A 20,188-nucleotide genomic window follows, 5' to 3' on the forward strand; every position below is an offset into this window, starting at 1 on the left:
TGCAGCAAGCCAGCTTTGACTCTTGGCTAAGCTATCCTACGAGACTCCAACTTGAAATGGTTTTGCGCACACGAGTCCACTACCCACCACTTCAATACACTACCGAGAATCCACCTCCGTCTTCCTACGGAGGGCCATCCTCGGCACTCACGCTTATCTTGAGGCTTTTAGTAGTATCCAGTTTACTTGTCTATGAACTGTATAAGCAACCAAGTAGTCCTTTACCGCGGACGCGGCTATTCGAATAGATCATGTTAACCCTGCAGGGGTGTACTTCTTCATACATGTTTCCACCACTTAGCGTCTGCACACGACATGTGCTCGGCAGACTTCAAGCGAAAGCCGACGTGGGTGTAGACCACGACCTACCTAAACACCTAAGTCTCTAGTCCAGGTTTATCGCCTATCCAGGTTCCATCCGCAGGGAGTTCGACCGAGGTTTCCCATACGGCCCCGAACGATGTGTACAGGGTTCCGTGACACCTAACGGGTGCCCGGTATTCCCGGCCACGTACCTACCGCATCACAGCCCACCCCTACGGTCAGCGTTGTCCACGGCCTCCAGTAGGCTACAAACACCAGAAACTACTTGCAACTCCTGGATAGAGGACTAGGGTGAATAAGAAGTCGAACGGGGTCATATTTCAGGGCCCAATGCATGGTAGTAGCTGTATCTTAAATCACATACACAGATCTCAGTGCTTAAGGTCGGCTTCAATGAAACAACCCACCATGTACTCCTACATGGCCTCCCATCGATACCTTTACCAAACCGCGTTCACCACATCACTCTCATTATCGGCACGATCATTTCACTCTAGCCCATCACCCAGATGAACTAGACCTGACACGATTCTAAGCATAGCAGGCATAGCAAGGTAGGAACAACACATACATATGGCTCAAACAACTCCTACACATGCTAGTGGGTTTCATCTAGTTACTGTGGCAATGACAGGTCATGCAGAGGAAATGGGTTCAACTACCGTAGCACACAGCAGTTTGAAACGCGTTGTCTTAATGCAGTAAAAGAGAGCAGGAGCGAGAACATGGGATTGTATCAATATGATCAAATGGTTGGTTGCTTGCCTGATGGATCGATGCACGGATACGGTTCTTCGCTAGGGTAGTCACGGTACTCCTCGGAGGCAGAACCTGCCGCAAAGAACACCGATACACAACCATCACCAAACAATGTGCGACAATATGTTGCATGCATGAAACATGGCAATATGAGTGTGTTGGGCTAATGCAACTAGAACCAGATGGGTTTGAATCAATTTGAACCAAAGGTTCAAATTTCAAACTCATAAATGGCCCTTTAAAGTGTTTTATCTTGTTCTGCACTAAACCTCAAGTTAGTTTGTTTAAACATACATGAAACTAGCACAGATGGATAGATTGGATTTTTCTGATCATTTTTCATATATAATTTGTTTGATTTGGAGCTACGGTTGAATTTATATGAATTTTTGAAGTTTGGGTTATTTTTTGGAATTTATAAATCATTTTAGATTTATTTTAATTCCAGAAAAGGATTACTACGTCAGCATGAGGTCATGCTGACCTCAGCAAGTCAACAGACCCGGTCCAGGTCAAACCTGACGCGTGGGTCCAGGGTGTCAGTGGCTAATTAACTAATTTAATTTAGTTTAAACTAATCTGGATAATTAGCAGAAGGGGGCCCCACCTGTCATTGACTCAACAGAGTCAACCGGGGCCCACCCGTGGTCAAAGTCAACACGGCTGCACCGGCGTTTAGCCGCCGGCGAGCCCGACGCGGCGGCGGAAGTGGTTTTGGCCGTTCCGGCCACCAAATGGGGCGCGGAGGGCATCTACGTGGAGCTGGGGACGAACCACAGCTCTTGGTGGAGTCAGTTGGGGTCGGGGTGGCTGGAGTTGGCGCCGGCGACGACCTAGGCGGCCACCGGAGTTCGGTTGGGGACGAACTCGAGGCTAGGGTGTGCGGTGAGGTGCGGGGAGTGCACGGTTGGACTCAACGCAGCGTGGTGAGTGCGTTGGACACCGAGAGGTGGCCGGAGGATGGCCGGGAGCACGTCGGCGACGAGATCCACGGTGGTGCGTGCGGGTGATCTTCGTGCGGTGGCTACACGACTCGGGGCGAGAGAGGAAGGGTAGGAGGGGTAGCTGGGCTCACAGAGCACCCGTAGAGGCCACCGGCGGGGTCGGGGACGAGTTGATGCGGCGACGGCGTTGAAGGGGATCTCCGGCGACGGCGGACTCGGGCGAGGTCGGTTCGGTGGACTCGGGCCTTGCGAGCACACGGGGCTCAGGTTGCTCAAAGGAGAGGAGGGTGGCGGAGCTCCTCGACATGGTGGTGCGGCGTGGGGTTGACGGAGAGTGTGGCTACGGCGAGGGGGTGGCGGCGATGGCGTCGGCCATGGCGTGGGAGAGCGAGGGAGAGGAGTTGGAGAGGAGAGGGGACGTCTGGGGGGTTCGGGGGAGAGAGAGGGGTCGATCCACGGCGTTAGCCGGGCGAGTGGAGCGGCGAGGCGGCGAGCAGGTGCGTGGCACCCATGCGGTGCTCGCCGTCGAGCACCTGCCTGCCTGCCTGGCCGGCAAGCAGCTCGCTGGCGCGGCGCTGGGCTGGGCCGGCAGGTGGGCCGGGTTGCAGGCGCCAGGTAAGTTTCCCTCCTTTCTGTTTTTTTGTCTTTTTCTATTTTTCTGCAACTTTGTTGAATTATTAAAAATACCTAGGCAACTCCTAAAATCACCAAACTGCTCCTGGTCCATAGTTGGATTATTTCCAACATGAAACATTATAGTTTGGAGATATTTGAGCATTTGAAATATTTTATAAATTTAAAATGCCCAAATTCAAATAATTATGAATTAACTGAAAGACCTTAGGATGACCTAGAAAAATGTGCAACACTTTTGGCAGAGGTTCTGAACCAAGACAAAAATGATGGACATTTTGGAAGGGCATTTCAGGTTCATTGAAATTATTTTTAGTAAACCCTAGTTGTTTTCAGAGGGGGCTGGGGTTCTGGCATCCCCACTTCAAGTTTCTGATGATATGATAGACATGATGCAACACTCTAATGCATGAACTAGCTAGGGTGTGACAAAACCCTCATGTGCTTTTGGTGCAAACTTTGAGGTGTGATGTGGGTCCTTGATCCAGCACCTGGTGCCAAATACTCTGAAGTAACTGACATTTGGCTTCTTGCCAGTAAGGAGCTCATAAGATGTCTTGTTTAGAATCTTGTGAAGATAAACACGATTGATTGTATGGCATGCAGTTTCAATGACTTCAGGCCAGAATTTTCTTGGAGTCTTGTATTCATCTAGCATCGTTCTGGCCATCTCAATGAGTGTTCTGTTCTTGCGTTCGACGACCCCATTCTGCTGTGGTGTGTACGGGGCTGAGAATTCATGTGTGATGCCCAAGGTATCAAGATATGTATCAAGGCCAATGTTCTTGAATTCAGTGCCATTGTCACTTCTAATATGCTTTATCTTGGCGCCATAGTTGTTCATTGCTCGATTGGCGAAGCGTCTGAAGACATCCTGCACTTCAGTCTTGTAAAGGATTATGTGCACCCAAGTATATCTAAAATAATCATCAACAATTACAAAGCCATAGAGATAAGCAGTAGTAGTAAGAGTTGAGTAATGAGTGGGACCGAAAAGATCCATGTGAAGCAGTTCGAAGGGTCGAGTAGTGGTCATGATTGTCTTCGAGGGATGTTTGGCCCTCGTCATCTTTCCTGCCTCACAGACACCGCATAAGTGATATTTCTTGAACTTGATGCCCTCGATGCCTATGACCTACTTCTTCTTTGCCAGGGTGTGGAGGTTCCTCATGCCAGCATGCCCAAGCCTCCGATGCCAGAGCTAGCATTCTGAAGCTTTTGCTAGAAGACATACGGCAAGCTGTGGTCCTGCTGAGAAATCTACCACATACAAATCATCTTTTCGATACCCTTGAAATACTAGAGACTTGTCAGATTCCATTAGAACAAGGCAATGATATTTTCCAAATATTACAATCATGTTTAAATCGCAAAGCATTGAGACAGACATTAAGTTGAAGCCAAGGGATTCAACAAGCATGACTTTATCCATGTGTTGATCCCTTGAGATTGCAACTCTACCTAGACCCAATACCTTACTTTTTCCCGTGTCAGCAAATGTGATGTAGCTCTTGTCGGATGGACGTAAGGTTAAGTCCATAAGAAGGCTTCTTTTGCCAGTCATGTGATTTGTACACCCACTATCAATAATCCATTCTAAAGACGCTGCTGTCGTACCCCACAGTGCAGTTAGGGGGATAGGCTTCATGAAGAGCATTGTGAAGCAAAAACATTTGACGAACCAGTGGGTTATGAAAGCTTAGATCCAGATTAGGACTAATAGGGAGAGTAGCAAGCGATTCAGGAATGAAGTACATAGTGAGACCATTCGGGCATTTGATCTTGCGCCCTACAAGATGTTTAAGGTCCCCAGCAATAGCGTCAGAAGATTTTGGTTTTCTGCTGGAGACCTATCCCTGCAAAAGAGAGTTAAGCTTTCTTAGCCACCCACATCTTCAAAGGTGGCTTAGAAGCAATAAGTCTAAGTGCAGCATCTGAGAACTTTGGCTTTGGAGCCCTAGCAAACAGTCTTGCAGGCGGACAATAGTACTCATAAGAATAAGCAGAATAGTTCTTGGTCTTATGAACATGGCGGTTTGATGAACCGCTCTCATATTCATATGCCTGAGTATGGTTTCCCTGCAAAACATTTGCGTTAGTGCGACTCAGGTGAGTCCTCTGTCTGTATGAAGCCTTTGGACCATATGAAGCCTTTGGTCTGAGGTTTGTCTTCTTCACGTAAGGTGTCACGATGACATTCACAGGAAGATTCTCCAGACACCTTTTCGGAACCCAGATCTTCTTCATAGGCGGCCCATTCCTGCAGTTAGTACCAATGTACCTGGCAAACACTTCACCATTCTGATTCTTAAAAGTTTATAGTTTGCATCAAGGGATTTATCAATGATAATGGGGTTAGCACAAGTGAAGCCAGATAGATTGGATGGATCTACTGAAGGTTCCTTTGCAGCAACCCATGTGGTTTTGGGGTACTGCTCAGGTTTCCAGTAAGAGCCATCAGCATTCATTTTCCTTACGAACCCAACACCCTCTTTCCTCGGGTTTCGGTTCAGAATTTGCTTTTTGAGGACATCACATAGTGTCTGATGCCCTTTAAGACTTATGTACATCCCTGTTTCAAGCAATGTCTTCAACGTAGCATTCTCATCAGCAATAGCAGTGGCATCCTCAGCAGAGGGGTTAGTTACCACATCAACAGTTGAAGATATTGCAATAGTAGTAGTAGTAGAACATTCAGCAACCGAAGTAGCATTATCACGCTCAATGCATCTAAGACATGGTGGTTCAAATCCTTCCTGAGCGGAACTGATCTGTTTGGCGCGAAGTGACTCGTTTTCCTTTTGAAGATCTTCATGAGCCGCTCTCAATTTCTCAAGATCTTGCTTCCTTTGAAGATAATCATAGGAAAGCTTTTCATGAGTTTTTGAGAGAGTTTCATGACGACTTTCAAGTTCCTCATACGTAACGTGAAGATTTTTTATGTCTTCAATTAAGGATTCAGATCGAGTCATTTCAGCACCTAACAGATCATCGCTTCTGTCTAACAGTTTTTGAATATGTTCCATAGCTTTCTGTTGTTCAGTTGCAATTTTAGCAAGTTTTTTGTAGCTGGGTTTTGAACCACAATCAGAGTCATCGTCACTAGATGTTTGATAGTGAGTAGTGCGTGTGTTTACCTTGGCACCGTGTGCCATGAAGCAGTAGGTAGAAGCAGAGTAGTCCTTGTCATTTGCATCGGTATCGGTGATGAAGTCATTGTCTTCAGTGTTGAAGATGGACTTGGCAACATATGCTATAGCCAGACTTGTGACGCCTGAATCAGACTCCTCCTCAGACTCCACCTCCGCCTCCTCAGAAGAGGACTCCTCCTCTGAATCCATTTCCTTGCCAACAAACGCACGTGCCTTGCCAGATGAGCTCTTCTTGTGTGATGAAGACTTTGAGGAAGACTTTGAGTATTTCTTCTTCTTCTTGTCGTCAGAGTCATATTCCTTGCTCTTCTTCTTGGTGAATTTTTGGAACTTCTTCACAGGCATAGCAAGTTCCCTTCCAATGTCTTCAGGATCATCCGAACTGCTGTCAGATTCTTCTTCAGATGAGGAGACAACTTTTGCCTTCAAGGCACGAGTTCGCCCATAGTTTGGACCGTAGATATCTCTTTTCTCAGAAAGCTGAAACTCATGTGTGCTGAGCCTCTCAAGTATGTCAGATGGATCGAGTGTCTTGAAATCAGGACGTTCTTGAATCATCAAGGCTAGGGTGTCAAATGAACTATCAAGTGATCTCATTAGTGTCTTGACGACTTCATGTTTGGTGATCTCAGTAGTGCCGAGGGCTTGAAGCTCATTTGTGATGTCAGTGAGTCGGTCAAATGTGAGCTGGACATTCTCATTGTCATTTCGCTTGAAGCGATTGAAGAGGTTGCGAAGGACACTGATTCTCTGATCTCTCTGGGTTGAGACGCCTTCATTGACCTTGGAGAGCCAGTCCCAGACCAGCTTAGATGTTTCCAACGCACTCACACGGCCATACCGTCCTTTGGTCAGATGACCACAGATGATATTCTTGGCAGTAGAGTCCAGTTGAACGAACTTCTTGACATCAGCAGCAGTGACACCTTCTCCAGCCTTGGGAACGCCGTTCTTGACGACATACCATAGGTCAACGTCAATGGCTTCAAGATGCATGCACATCTTATTCTTCCAGTAGGGATATTCAGTTTCATCGAAGACGGTGCACGCAGCGGAGACTTTAATTATCCCTGCAGTCGACATAGCTAAAACTCCAGGTGATTAAACCGAATCACACAGAACAAGGGAGCACCTTGCTCTGATACCAATTGAAAGTGCGTTATATCGACTAGAGGGGGGTGAATAGGCGATTTTTATGAAAGTCTTCAAAACGTGAAAGTTATGAAGACAAACGATAGAAATAAACCTATTACCCTGCAGCGGAAGGTAGACTACACTAGGCAAGCCATAGTCAAGTATTCAATAGAGTGAAAGCACAATGACTAATAGCAGCAATGTAGTAAGGATCAGGTAGGAAGATATTGTGAAGCCACACAGAACACGCAGTCACTCAGTGAAGACAAAAGATAATGCGAACATACAATGACTTCACAAGGAGTAACAGTAAGTAAAGGGAAGAGAAGATGAAACCACTGACTCGCTGAAGACAATGATTTGTTGGACCAGTTCCAATTGTTGTGACAACTGTACGTTTGGTTAGGGTGGCTAGGTATTTAAACCTTAGGACACACAGTCCCGGACACCCAGTCCTGAACACGCAGCTCAGGACACCCAGTCCTCACTGTATTCCCCTTGAGCTAAGGTCACACAGACCTCGCCCAATCACTCTGGTAAGTCTTCAAGGTAGACTCCCAAACCTTCACAGACTTTGTTCACCGGCAATCCACAATGTCTCTTGGATGCTCAGAACGCGACGCCTAACCGGCTGGAGGATGCACAGTCCTCAAGTGTAATAAGTCTTCAGATCACACAAACAAGAAGACTTAAGTGATGCCTAATTCTCTTTGGCTCTGGGTGGTTAGGGCTTTATCCTCGCAAGGAATTCTCTCTCAAAGGCTTCGAGGTGGGTTGCTCTCAAACGACAAAAGCTGTACTCTGAATCTGAGCAGCCAACCGTTTATGGTTGTAGGGGGTGGGCTATTTATAGCCACTTGGCAACCCGACCTGATTTGTCCGAAATGACCCTGGGTAACTAAGGAACTGACACGTGTTCCAACGGTCAGATTTCAAACTCACACGGCAAGTTCACTTGGGCTTCAAGCAAAGCTGACTTGCCCAACTCTGCACAAGATTCGCTCTCAAAGTCTTCACTCGAAGACATAGGTTTTGTTTAAGCATCACTTCAGTCATTCTGACTGGTTTTCTTGGACCCCACTTAACAGTACGGTGGTTCCTATGACTCAACAGAGAAGAAAGAGAACTACGAAAGATCTAAGCCTTCGAGCTCCATAGGCTTCATGTGGTGTCTTCTCTTGTCATAGTCTTCAATGTGAATATCTTCATATACCACCTTTGACTTCAATGTCTTCATACATTTATAGGGGTCATCTCTGGTAGGAAAATCGAATCAATGAGGGACTTCTACCTGTGTTATCCTGCAATTCTCACAAACACATTAGTCCCTCAGCTAGGTTTGTCGTCAATACTCCAAAACCAACTAGGGGTGGCACTAGATGCACTTACAGGGAAGAAGAAGGAAAAGCCTACAAAGTTCAGCGCCCATTATACTATGTCTCTGAAGTTTTGACCCCATCAAAGCAAAGATATGCACATTATCAGAAGCTTGTTTATGGGATTTATATGACCACGAAGAAGGTTGCACATTACTTCTCTAATCACTCCATTACAGTCGTCAGTGACGCTGCATTATCAGAGATTTTGAACAATAGAGATGCAATTGGTCAAGTGGCAAAGTGGGCGATTGAACTCCTTCCCTTAGATATCAAGTTCGAGGCAAAGAAAGCTATCAAGTCCCAAGCAATAGTAGATTTCCTCGCCGAGTGGATTGAACAACAACTGCCGACTCAAGTTCACTCGGACCACTGGACCATGTTCTTTGATGGTTCCAAGATGCTGAATGGTTCCGGCGCTGGGGTGGTACTGGTATCCCCCCAAGGAGACAAGCTCAGATATGTCCTCCAGATTCACTTTGATTCCTCCAATAACGAAGCAGAATATGAAGCACTCTTATATGGGTTGCGTATGGCCATTTCACTCGGTGTCTGTCGCCTCATGGTGTATGGCGACTCAGATTTAGTAGTCAATCAAGTGATGAAGGAGTGGGACGTCAGAAGCCCAGCCATGTCTGGTTACTGCAATGCGGTGAGGAAGTTGGAAAAGAAGTTTGAGGGGTTAGAGCTCCATCATGTACCCCGACTAAAAAATCAAGCAGCAGGCGATTTAGCAAAGATAGGCTCCAAGAGAGAAGCTATTCCCAGCAACGTGTTCCTGGAGCACATTCATGCACCTTCAGTTCAAGAAGATCCCTTCGTCGAAGAGCCCCCGCAGCCTAGGAGTGCCACAGATCTGACTGAAGTCGAGGTTCCAGCTGTGGTCGACTTAATCATGGAGGTGTTGGTCATCATCCCCGACGGGACAATGACATACATTGCATATATCCTTAGGAAAGAGCTCCCAGAGGATGAAGAAGAGGCTCGGCAGATCGTCCGTCGATCCAAGGCCTTTGCTGTAATAAGGGGTCAACTGTTCAGAGAAAGTGCAACTAGAGTCAGCCAGAAATGCATAACACCAGAAGTAGGCCGAGTGATCCACCACGACATCCATTCGGGGACCTGTGGCCACCATGCGTCCTCTCGGACCATTGTGGCTAAATCATACCGAGCTGGATTTTATTGGCCACGAGCAAATGAAATGGCGAATGATATAGTCGACAGATGTGAAGGCTGCCAGTTCTACTCCAATATGTCACACAAACCCGCGTCAACCCTGAAGACCATCCCACTCGTCTGGCCCTTTGCTGTTTGGGGATTGGACATGGTTGGGCCACTTAGGACTGGTAGGAGCGGCTTCACTCATGTGCTCGTAGCAGTCGGCAAGTTTACCAAATGGATCGAAGCCAAGCCTATTAAGAATGTTGAAGCTAGTACTGCTGTCAGTTTCATCAGGGAGTTGATTTTCAGATATGGGGTTCCACACAGCATCATCACTGACAACGGATCAAACTTCAATTCCGATGAGTTCAGAACCTTCTACGCCTCACAAGGCACATGAGTCGACTATGCTTCAGTCGCCCATCCCCAGTCGAATGGACAAGCATAAAGAGCAAATGGCCTGATTCTCAAAGGACTGAAGCCCCGACTGATGCGAGATCTCAAGCACACAGCGGGCGCCTGGGTTGATGAACTTCCATCAGTTCTCTGGGGGTTGAGGACAACTCCTAATCGGTCGACTAGTCGAACTCCATTTTTCTTGGTCTATGGAGGTGAAGTTGTTCTCCTGAGCTACTTGCTTCATAATGCACCACGAGTTGAGCTTTTCTCTGAAGATGAAGCAGAACAAGCTCGGCAAGACGCAGTCGACCTCCTAGAGGAGGAAAGAGAGATGGCCTTGATCCGGTCGACCATTTATCAACAAGACTTGCGTCGATTCCATGCTAGACACGTGAAAGGTCGAGCCTTTCAAGAGGGAGACTTGGTTCTTCGAGTGGATTAGCAGAAACCACACAAGCTCGCCCCAGCTTGGGAAGGTCCCTTCATTGTCACCAAAGTGCTCCACAATGGAGCATACCACCTTTACAGTGTCGAGCATAAGAAGGATGAGCCAGGGGCTTGGAACGCGGAGCTGCTTTTCCCCTTTTATACTTAAGCACTCGTTCGAATAAAATGTAATAAGAAATACCTTTGTAATTTGTTCATCAAGGACAAGAGCTTCACAATCTTCTCGTATGATTGTTGTTGTTTTTATTTACCTCTGAAATACCCAGTGGGTGGGCCTAGCCGCGAATCCGTTTCGCCTAAGTTCAAAAGAAAATCCTACCGAGTGATGAGCAAGCCTCTCTGAGGGAGTCCTGGATTAGGGGGTTTCCAGGTAGCCGGACTATACCTTCAGCCGGACTCCAGGACTATGAAGATACAAGATTGAAGACTTCGTCTCGTGTCCGGATGGGACTTTCCTTGGCGTGGAAGGCAAGCTTAGCGATGCGGATATTCAAGATCTCCTACCATTGTAACCGACTTTGTGTAACCCTAACCCTCTCCGGTGTCTATATAAACCGGAGGGTTTTAGTCCGTAGGACAACTTCATCATACAACAATCATACCATAGGCTAGCTTTTAGGGTTTAGCCTCCTTGATCTTGTGGTAGATCTACTCTTGTACTACCCATATCATCAATATTAATCAAGCAGGACGTAGGGTTTTACCTCCATCAAGAGGGCCCGAACCTGGGTAAAACATCGTGTTCCTTGCCTCCTGTTACCATCCGGCCTAGATGCACAGTTCGGGACCCCCTACCCGAGATCCACCGGTTTTGACACCGACATTGGTGCTTTCATTGAGAGTTCGTCTGTGCCGTCGCAATCAGGAAGGATGCCTCTTCCCGTCTTTAAAGACGGCGCCGTTACTAAGGGAGCCTTGTTATCGGCCAAACTCTCTAGCTAGGCGGTTTTCTCATGACCGTCTGTTCGGCCGTTGCGCCGACGGTGACCTCTCGGGTCATCAAAAGCAATCTTCACGTCAGCTCGGAACTCGTCGAGCAGTTAGATCCAATGGAGCTCTCTTCCATAAACGAGCTCTTGGATCGCATCGCCGCCTTGGGGGTCACTATGGATTATGACCAGATTGGGCTTAAACTCGATCTAAGAGAAATTAATTCTCCCCAAGTCACCCATCACGTTGCCGTGGTAGAGGCACAGTGCGGCGACTCTTCATCTATCTTAAGGACTAGCTACGTCTGGATTCCCGATCCCTCCAAGCCGGATACCCATGGAGGGGAGGATGTAACTCAAGACCTGAACTTAGAATCAGGCAACCGGCTAGATTCACTGGACAACATCCAAGAATCCAAACTTCAGAGTTCGGAAACTCCTTGGCCTCTGAGTCTTAGATTGGGTGAAGTTCCGGACTTAATTCCACCCACCCACCCGAAGATAAGCGATCTATCCCAAATCAGGCAAAAGCCCGAAAAAACAGTACATCATTACTGGGCAAGGTTCCTCCTGGTTATGAACAGGATAAAGGACTGCCACAAGGAAGACGCAATCTCAATCTTCTGCAATAATTGCACGGATAAGGGAATCCTCAACGCCACAGGTCGTCGTGATCTTACACGCTTCGCTGACTTGGCATACATAGTACAAAAGTACTGTGCGATGGAAAGTGCCCGAAAAACTGAAACTAAATTTTGGGACAATCCGGCCCTGAATAGAAACCTCGTCCGAAATAAAAGGGTGCATCATCATCAGACACCCGGGTTAAAAACCAAAAAACCAAAACCCTCTACAGGGCATGCAACCGTACTGGAGGGATGGTTAATGGACCCTGTAAAATTCATAGTACAGAGGACGCCACACCAACTCATAGCCTTAGAGCATGTTGGATACTCCGGCAGGTGGCCAAAAGGGGCGAAGATCTCCTAATTCCGGAGGCCGCAAAAAGCCACCTCAGGGACTCTAGTACAGTCTTAACAGTCTTCGAGACCTTCGCATCAAATAATATGCAAAAAATAACACTCCGCAGCCTCGCCGAAGTCTATCAAGTAGCAACAATAAACCCATGGAGTGACACGGCTATTACTTTTAATGCCAGTGATGAACCTAAATTCCGAACGGCTCGAGCACCAGCCGCATTGGTACTCAGTCCTATAGTGGATGGCTTTCGCCTCACCAAGGTACTCATGGACGGAGGCAGCGGATTGAACCTCATTTATGAGGAAACCCTTCAAAAATGGAAATAGACTGGAACCGCATTGAGCGAAGCAGCACAACCTTTAGAGGAATAATCCCCAGTCGGGAAGCGCGCTGTGCAGGAAAAATCACACTAGATGTGGTGTTCGGCACGCCGGATAATTATAGGTCCGAAGAGGTCACATTCCAAGTGGCCCCGTTCAGTAGCGGATACCACGCTCTACTGGGGCGGGAAGCGTTTACAATCTTCCAAGCAATACCCCATTAAGGGTACATGAAGCTCAAGATGCCCGGGCCGAACGGAATCATCACTCTCGCTAGTTATCCGGACATAGCACTCCGCGCCGAAAACAAGACAACCGCATTGGCCCTTGAGGCACTGTCCGAAGCCCTAGCGGCTGAGGAACTAACTACGCTGCGCTCCACGGTAACAGGGACGATGTGATACTCGACAGAAGATCCAAGTCCACCTCTTTTAAACCAGCGGATGAAATAGTCAAATTCTAGGTCCATCCAACGGACCCCAATAAAACAGCTTCCATCGGGGCATGATTAAACCCCAATGTAGACGCCGCACTGCGAGAATTCCTACGGGAGAACTGGGACATTTTTGCCTGGCACCCTTCAGACATGCCAGGAAACCCACGCAGGCTGGCCGAACACAGCTTAAATATCCTAAAAGGATTCAAACCTGTCAAACAAGCCCTTCGGCGTTTCTCTGAGCCCAAGAGACAGACAATGGGAGAGGATCTAGCCAAACTATTCAAGGCTGGATTCATCAGAGATATAAAACATCCGGACTGGCTAGCAAACTTGGTGATGGTACCAAAGAAGGACAAATCCTGGTGCCTGTGCGTTGACTTCAAAGACCTTAACAAGGCTTGCCCAAAGGATCCCTTCCCCCTCCCTCGCATCGATCAAATTATCGACGCCACTGCAGGATACGATTCGTTGTGCTTCCTCGACGCATTCTCCGGTTACCATCAAATCAAGATGGCCGAGTCAGACCAAGCCGCAACAGCATCCATCACCCCATACGGCCCATTCTGCTTCAACACAATGCCTTTCAGGCTCAAAAACGCTGGCGCAACATATCAGCGCATGATTCAGACATGTCTGGCAAACTAGATCGGCAAAACAGTAGACGCATACGTGGATGATGTGGTCGTAAAAACAAGACATGTCGAATCTCTAGTAGACGACTTGAGGCTTACATTTGACAACCTCCGAGCATATGACATCAAGCTAAATCCGAAAAAATGCGTTTTCGGCATTCCAGCCAGAAAGCTCTTGGGCTTCATTGTATCCGGTAGAGGAATCGAAGCAAATCCAGCCAAGATCCGAGCTTTGTCACAATTGGATATCCCAAAGGACCTCAAACAAATACAAAAATTAACCGGATGCGTGGCGGCTCTAAGCCGCTTTATCTCCCGATTGGGAGAAAAGGCGCTACCCCTCTATCGCCTCCTTCGGCGCACTGAACACTTCGAGTGGATGGATGCCGCCACGGCCGGACTCGAGGAAATAAAAGCCATATTGGCAACAAACCCCGTCCTGGCCACGCCAAACATCAGCGAACCAATGCTATTGTACATTGCAGCAACCCATCAAGTGGTCAGCGCAGTACTCGTCGTCGAACGGGAAACGGACGGACACAAATTCCCCCTTCAAAAGCTGGTTTACTGTGTGTCCACTATCCTCACCCCATGCAAATCTCGGTACCCACATTATCAAAAGATTTCATATGCGGTATTCATGGCATCCTAGAAGCTACGACACTACTTTCAAGAGTGTTCAGTCACAGTAGCATCTGAAGTACCACTCAACGATATTATAAACAACCGTGACGCAACGGTCCGGATTGCAAAATGGGCCATTGAACTCCTCCCATTCGACATAACTTATAGGCCACGGCGAGCTATCAAGTCGCAAGTTTTGGCCGACTTCGTCGCAGAATGGACGGAGGCCGAACTCCCTAAAGAGTATGGCACATATTCAAACTAGATCATGCACTTCGACGGTTCCAAAATGTTGGCCGGACTTGGGGCCGGCGTCATTTTGACGTCCCCCACAGGAGACACAGTTCAATGTGTACTCCAGATTATCTACACGGACTCCAACAATGCAGCCGAATACGAGGCCCTTTTACATGGTCTCCAGATGGCAGTATCCATGGGCATTCAACGCCTAGAGGTGCGCGGGGATTCAAACCTCGCGATATCCCAAATAAATGGAGACTTCGATGCCAAGGATCCAAAAATGGCCGCTTACCGCAACGCCGTCCTCAAAATGTCAGCTCGGTTTGAGGGGCTCAAATTTCACCATATAGCCTGAGAAAACAATCAGGCGGCACACGTCCTGGCACGCATCAGCGCAAAACGCGATGCGGTCCCCCCCAACATCTTCCTGGAAAGGCTGGTCAAGCCATCCGTAGTATGGGAAGGGGAACATGGCAATATTAGCCCGGACCCAACCGCACTGTCCGACGCCGAACAATCTAACATAATCGGAGGCTCTGCCAATGAAATCACAACCTCAGCCCATGTACTAATGGTCGTTATCGCCCCGTGGACAGAACCATTCCTAGCCTACCTTACTAGGCAGGAACTCCCAGAGGACCAAAACAAGGCACGCTGTATAGTGCGGTGATCTAAAGCCTATAAAGTCCATGAGGGAGAACTTTATAAGAAAAGCACTACCAGAGTCCTTCAAAGGTGCATCTCCGAAGAGGAAGGGTGGAACCTGCTGGCTGAAATTCATGCCGGACTCGGTGGCCATCACGCTGCAGCCCAATCCCTTGTAAGCAAGGCTTTCCGTACAGGCTTTTATTGGCCGACGGCCCGGGCGGACGCTCAAGATTGGTCCAACAATGCGCCGGTTGCCAGCTTTTTGCAAACCTAAGCCATATGACACCAACCGCCCTCCAAACTATCCCCATCACTTGGCCTTTTGCGGTCTGGGGGCTTGACATGATGGGACCCCTTAAAGGCGGAACCCACAAGAAAAAAATACTTACTGGTCATGGTGGATAAGTTCACCAAATGGATAGAAGCCAAGCCTGTTAAGACGGCTGAATCCGGACCTGTGATAGACTTTATATCTGGGGTCGTACACCATTATGGCGTCCCCCATATCATCATCACCGATAACGGCACGAACTTTACGGCCGATGAGGTAAAACTCTGGTGCAAAAACATGGGCATCAAGCTTGATTATGCTTCCGTATATCACCCACAAACTAACGGTCAGGTCGAACATGCAAATGGTCTCATCATGAGCGGCATCAAACCCAAATTAGTGCGGTCCCTCAAGGAATCTAACACGCAATGGGTAGAGGAGCTCGACTCCGTACTCTGGGGGCTACGGACCACGCCGAATCGCACCACCGGATACACACCATCTTTTATGGTGTACGGCGCAGAGGCAGTCTTGCCCTGCGACATAATCCATGACTCACCTCGAGTGCGCATGTACGAAGAAAGGGAAGCCGAGCTCGATCCGCAGGACAGTTTGGACGCCTTAGAGGAGGAGCGCGACGTGGCAAAAGCCCGTTCCGCATTCTATCAACAGCAGGCTCGAAGATATCAAAGCAGAGAAGTGCGGGCCAAAAACTACAACGTTGGCGAATTAGTTCTACGCCTGCCGGACAAGAAAAAGGACAAGCTGAAGCCCAAGTGGGAAGGTCCCTTCATAATCGACCAAGTCCTGACTGGTGGAGCATACCACCTGCGAGATGCGTCGGATAACCGACTCGAGCCGAACCCATGGAACGCAGCCCGTCTCCGAAGATTCTATGCCTAGCGCCGGACTCTGTGTTTGTCTCCTTCCTCTGTCCATTTTTTACATTTTCTGTCTTACATTTCTCTCCTTCCCCCCTTTTCTTTTATAGCCCTTAAAGGCTCCTCAAGTGACGTGCTACTCGCGTTCATTAAACCTGGGGGCTTCTTTAACAGAAGCTTATTTATACGGGCTTCATGCCCACCACATGTGTCAAACTTCCGCATGTACCTTTTCTTCACCATTATATGCATTGATATGACTTAAGTTTTGGCCAAGCTGGGTTGCCTGGCTCCTGTGCTTACCCCTACGTTCCCGATTGTTCGGCTAGGTGGTAAAGGGAGCACCTCTGTGATTGTTACTGTCGGATCAGCCGGATGTGTACCTCAGACTGGGTGAAGCCAAAAGCTAGCGTTCTTAAGGGAATATTCGGTCGGTGAACTAAAAGATGACCTTTTTTACTTATTTATATATATGCCCCCAAATAATTTTCCTGCGTTTGCAGTCCGGACATGCACTTTAGGGCATGCCTCCCAGAGAAAGGAACCCCTAACGGAACTATTCTCTCTGGAAGATGTTTCTTACTAACCATGTAAACATAACTAGTTGGGCACTTGTCTGATAAAGCACTAATGACCCCTACGCCTGGTCTCCATGCATACCCCGGTTCTTACATAACCGGTAGGGTATTCAAACACACTCCGGAACATCAGGTCCTGAGGTTGAAGCGAAAAGGTCGGCAATGACAAACGATCTACAATCCGGCTAGAAGGCATTACACATGTCAATTAAAAATTACATAGTCACTCTGACTGATTGTATTCCTCTTCAATACCATCTAACAGGCTGTCTAACTTACAGTCTTGCTGGGAATACTTGGCGGCCAATTCTACTTGGCCGTACACAAAGCTTACAGGGATCTCCTTCCCATCAGGCCCCACAGGTCCGACCTCGGCCATGTGGTTTGGGTCAGACTTCGTGTACCGCGTCTTCACCATGGCCCAGGCATCCCTAGCGCCTTGTCGGTAGGCCGATATCTTCCACAACCGGAAGCGCCGCCGAGCTCCCTTAAGCTTCTCTGAAAGCTCTCCAAGGCCCTCGGGCATGGAGTGGGAATGCCATAAGGCTTGGAAAACGCCTCGTATCACCTGCCGAACTCGCTCGTGCAGTTGCGAGAGCTCGGGAAGAAGGTCACCCATAGAACCGGGCATCTCCTCTACAGGACGACCCATTAGCATATCTATAGACATTACTTTGTTAGTCGACTTCCTCGCCGAACTCTTTTCTTTCAAAGATTCGCTTAAGCACTTACTAAGTATGCCGCGTCGAAGCCGCTGATTCTCCTTAGTGGAGTCCGACAGCTGGCCACGAACATCTTTAAGTTCAACGTCCAGCTTGGCGTTGGCAACCTGAAGATCATTCTTCTCCCGCCTCACCCTTGTCAGCATACTCTCACCGGCCTTTAGCCGGCGTAAGAGTTGTTGCCTCTCCGGATCCAGTCCGGCGCCATTTGCAATATGATTTGCCAGATTTACACCCACGCCGCACTTCACAAGATACTAATCTTTCGAAGTGTATCTTACAAGAGGGGGTCTCTTTGGGCTCCCCTGCCGCGGCTAGTGCGGCCTCCAGTTGGGCTTTGCACTCTTCCAGCTCCTGGGACAGTATGGTATTCTTCTCTGTGAGAACCTGCATAACAAATGATCCTTAAATCAGTTAATCTAACTGTTTCAAGTCTCGGGGGCTACTGGTATATATATATTTACCATAAAAATTCTTACCCGTATGTATTTTACATATTGCTCCGTGGCTCTGGCTAAACCATTTTGAGTGGCATGGAGCTACGCATCTCCCGAATTGAAGGCATCTAATGCCTCTTGGGAGAAACAAGCGTCGCGAAGAACTATCCGGCGATGCCTGTGGTTCATGGCACTCTCCACCTCGGAATTGGTGGCAGACAGCCTGTCCGCATCCTCTGTCGGAGGAGCGTCCGGTGCGCGCCTTGTGTTCGTTTCCGCTTCCGGGCTAGGCGTTGGAACCTGGCTGGTGGAGGCGCGATTGGCAACCTCTCCGGATGTAGTCCGGTGAGGTCTCTTCGTCCTGAAGATAGCACGAACGTTAAAATGCCCTGAAGGAATAACACCAGGGAAAAAGAGGGTGCTCTATACCTTTGCACCGGTGTCTCAGTCCAGACTACATTCCTTTTTACCCCACGAGGCCCTGCGGCCCCTCGTTGGGTAGCTGCCGCAGGTTCGGCCTCCTGCCTCAGAAACCTCCCCTGCAAAACACGGTCGTTGTCAGGAAAACTGAAATGTGTGGGAATGGATTCCTTCTCAAGGGGATGAGACTCCGCTCTCTATTACCTGGGAGGCCGGAATTAACCCTGGGTAATCAGCCGTAATGGCCACCAAGGTATTGTCCTTGCTTAGCTGATGAAACACCCCGTCGATCAGCTCCGCCGATATGTCCGGATCCTCTTCGGAGTCCGGATCGAGGGACCATTCTGGATCCTCGGGCTGTGGGGGACGGCTATTTGTATCCTTTACTTCCTGACGCAGTTCCTGCGTTGAAGTCGTTAGACTGCATATTTAATCATGGAATATAAAACGGATGGGCAAGCAAAATTGTCCACTTACCCAACTCGGAGGGTTGTACATAGTAAATCCGCCCTGCGGGTTGACGCGGAGGAATTCCTCCTCCTCTCCCTTGTACAAAGAGGATAAGATCTTTACTAGAGCGGCAGCTGAGGCTGGCCCCTTACGACCATAACGGGTGGCGTCATCCTCCCCGTTAAAATCCCACATGGGGTGGCCTCTATATTGAAGCGGCTGCACCCCCGCATAATGCATGCGGCCATGACTCCAATCATGGTTAGTCTGGAATGAGCCAATAGTCTTATCCGGCCCATCATGTGAAGGACGTCCCTATCGCCTTCTTTTTGAGAGCTCCGCGGATGCCAGCTTAGGCGTTTCTTTAAGGGAGCACTGTTGAATTCGGGGAGACCGACCCGGATAGGATCCGGCAGCGGGACATCATCTATATAAAACCATTCCGAAGGCCAGTCCTCGGACGCCTTCTTTGGGGTTCCAGATAGATATCCGGTCCCGGTGATACGCCACACTTCGGCTCCGCCCACTTGATATATGGACCCCTCTTGAGAGCGGGGCACCAGGCAGAATAACCTCTTCCACAGCGTGAAATGAGCCTCAACACCCAAGAATAGCTCGCAAAGGGCGACGAAGCCCGCGATATGCAATATAGAGCCGGGCGTGAGATTGTGCAGCTGGAGGCCGTAGAACTCCAGAAGCCCACGGAGAAACGAATGAATTGGAAATCCACGAACTCTTATTAGATAAGGGACGAGGCACACCCGCTCTCCTTTGGAGGGATTGGGGGTGCTCTCCGCTTGCTCTCCGCCATTATAGGTGGCGAGTCCGGCTCGGACCGGGACCATATAAGCCTGACGAAGAAACCCCTTGGCCTGAAGCGACACTAGCTCGCTGTGCGGGATGGAGCACCTCTCCCAGTCTCTAGGTTTAGGACAGGAAGGGCGATAGGAGGAGCTGCGACGGCTGGCCATGTTGGAATGGACCTTTGCTGGAGGCGCTCTGATGATTACTCGCGAAGAGGAGAAGGTGTGGTTTGGATCTGAATCCCCATCCCATTAAATAGGCGGCTCGTTTATGCGGCTAGGGGTGTGAATGTAAAAACACCCCAACTTTTCGCATTCGTTTGACACGTGGAGGACGGCCATTATTGGGCGTGGAAGCCAAGGTGCTCTACATTACAAAAATCGGACATTATTTAGCAGGTACACGGAATTTGGAGAAGAACCCACCTTGCAATGCCGAAGACAATCTGTGCGCCGGACTCGTCGTCATTGAAGCCTGGTTCGG

This window comes from Triticum aestivum, chromosome 6A (assembly GCF_018294505.1).
Source record: "Triticum aestivum cultivar Chinese Spring chromosome 6A, IWGSC CS RefSeq v2.1, whole genome shotgun sequence".
NCBI classification, from domain to species: domain Eukaryota; kingdom Viridiplantae; phylum Streptophyta; class Magnoliopsida; order Poales; family Poaceae; genus Triticum; species Triticum aestivum.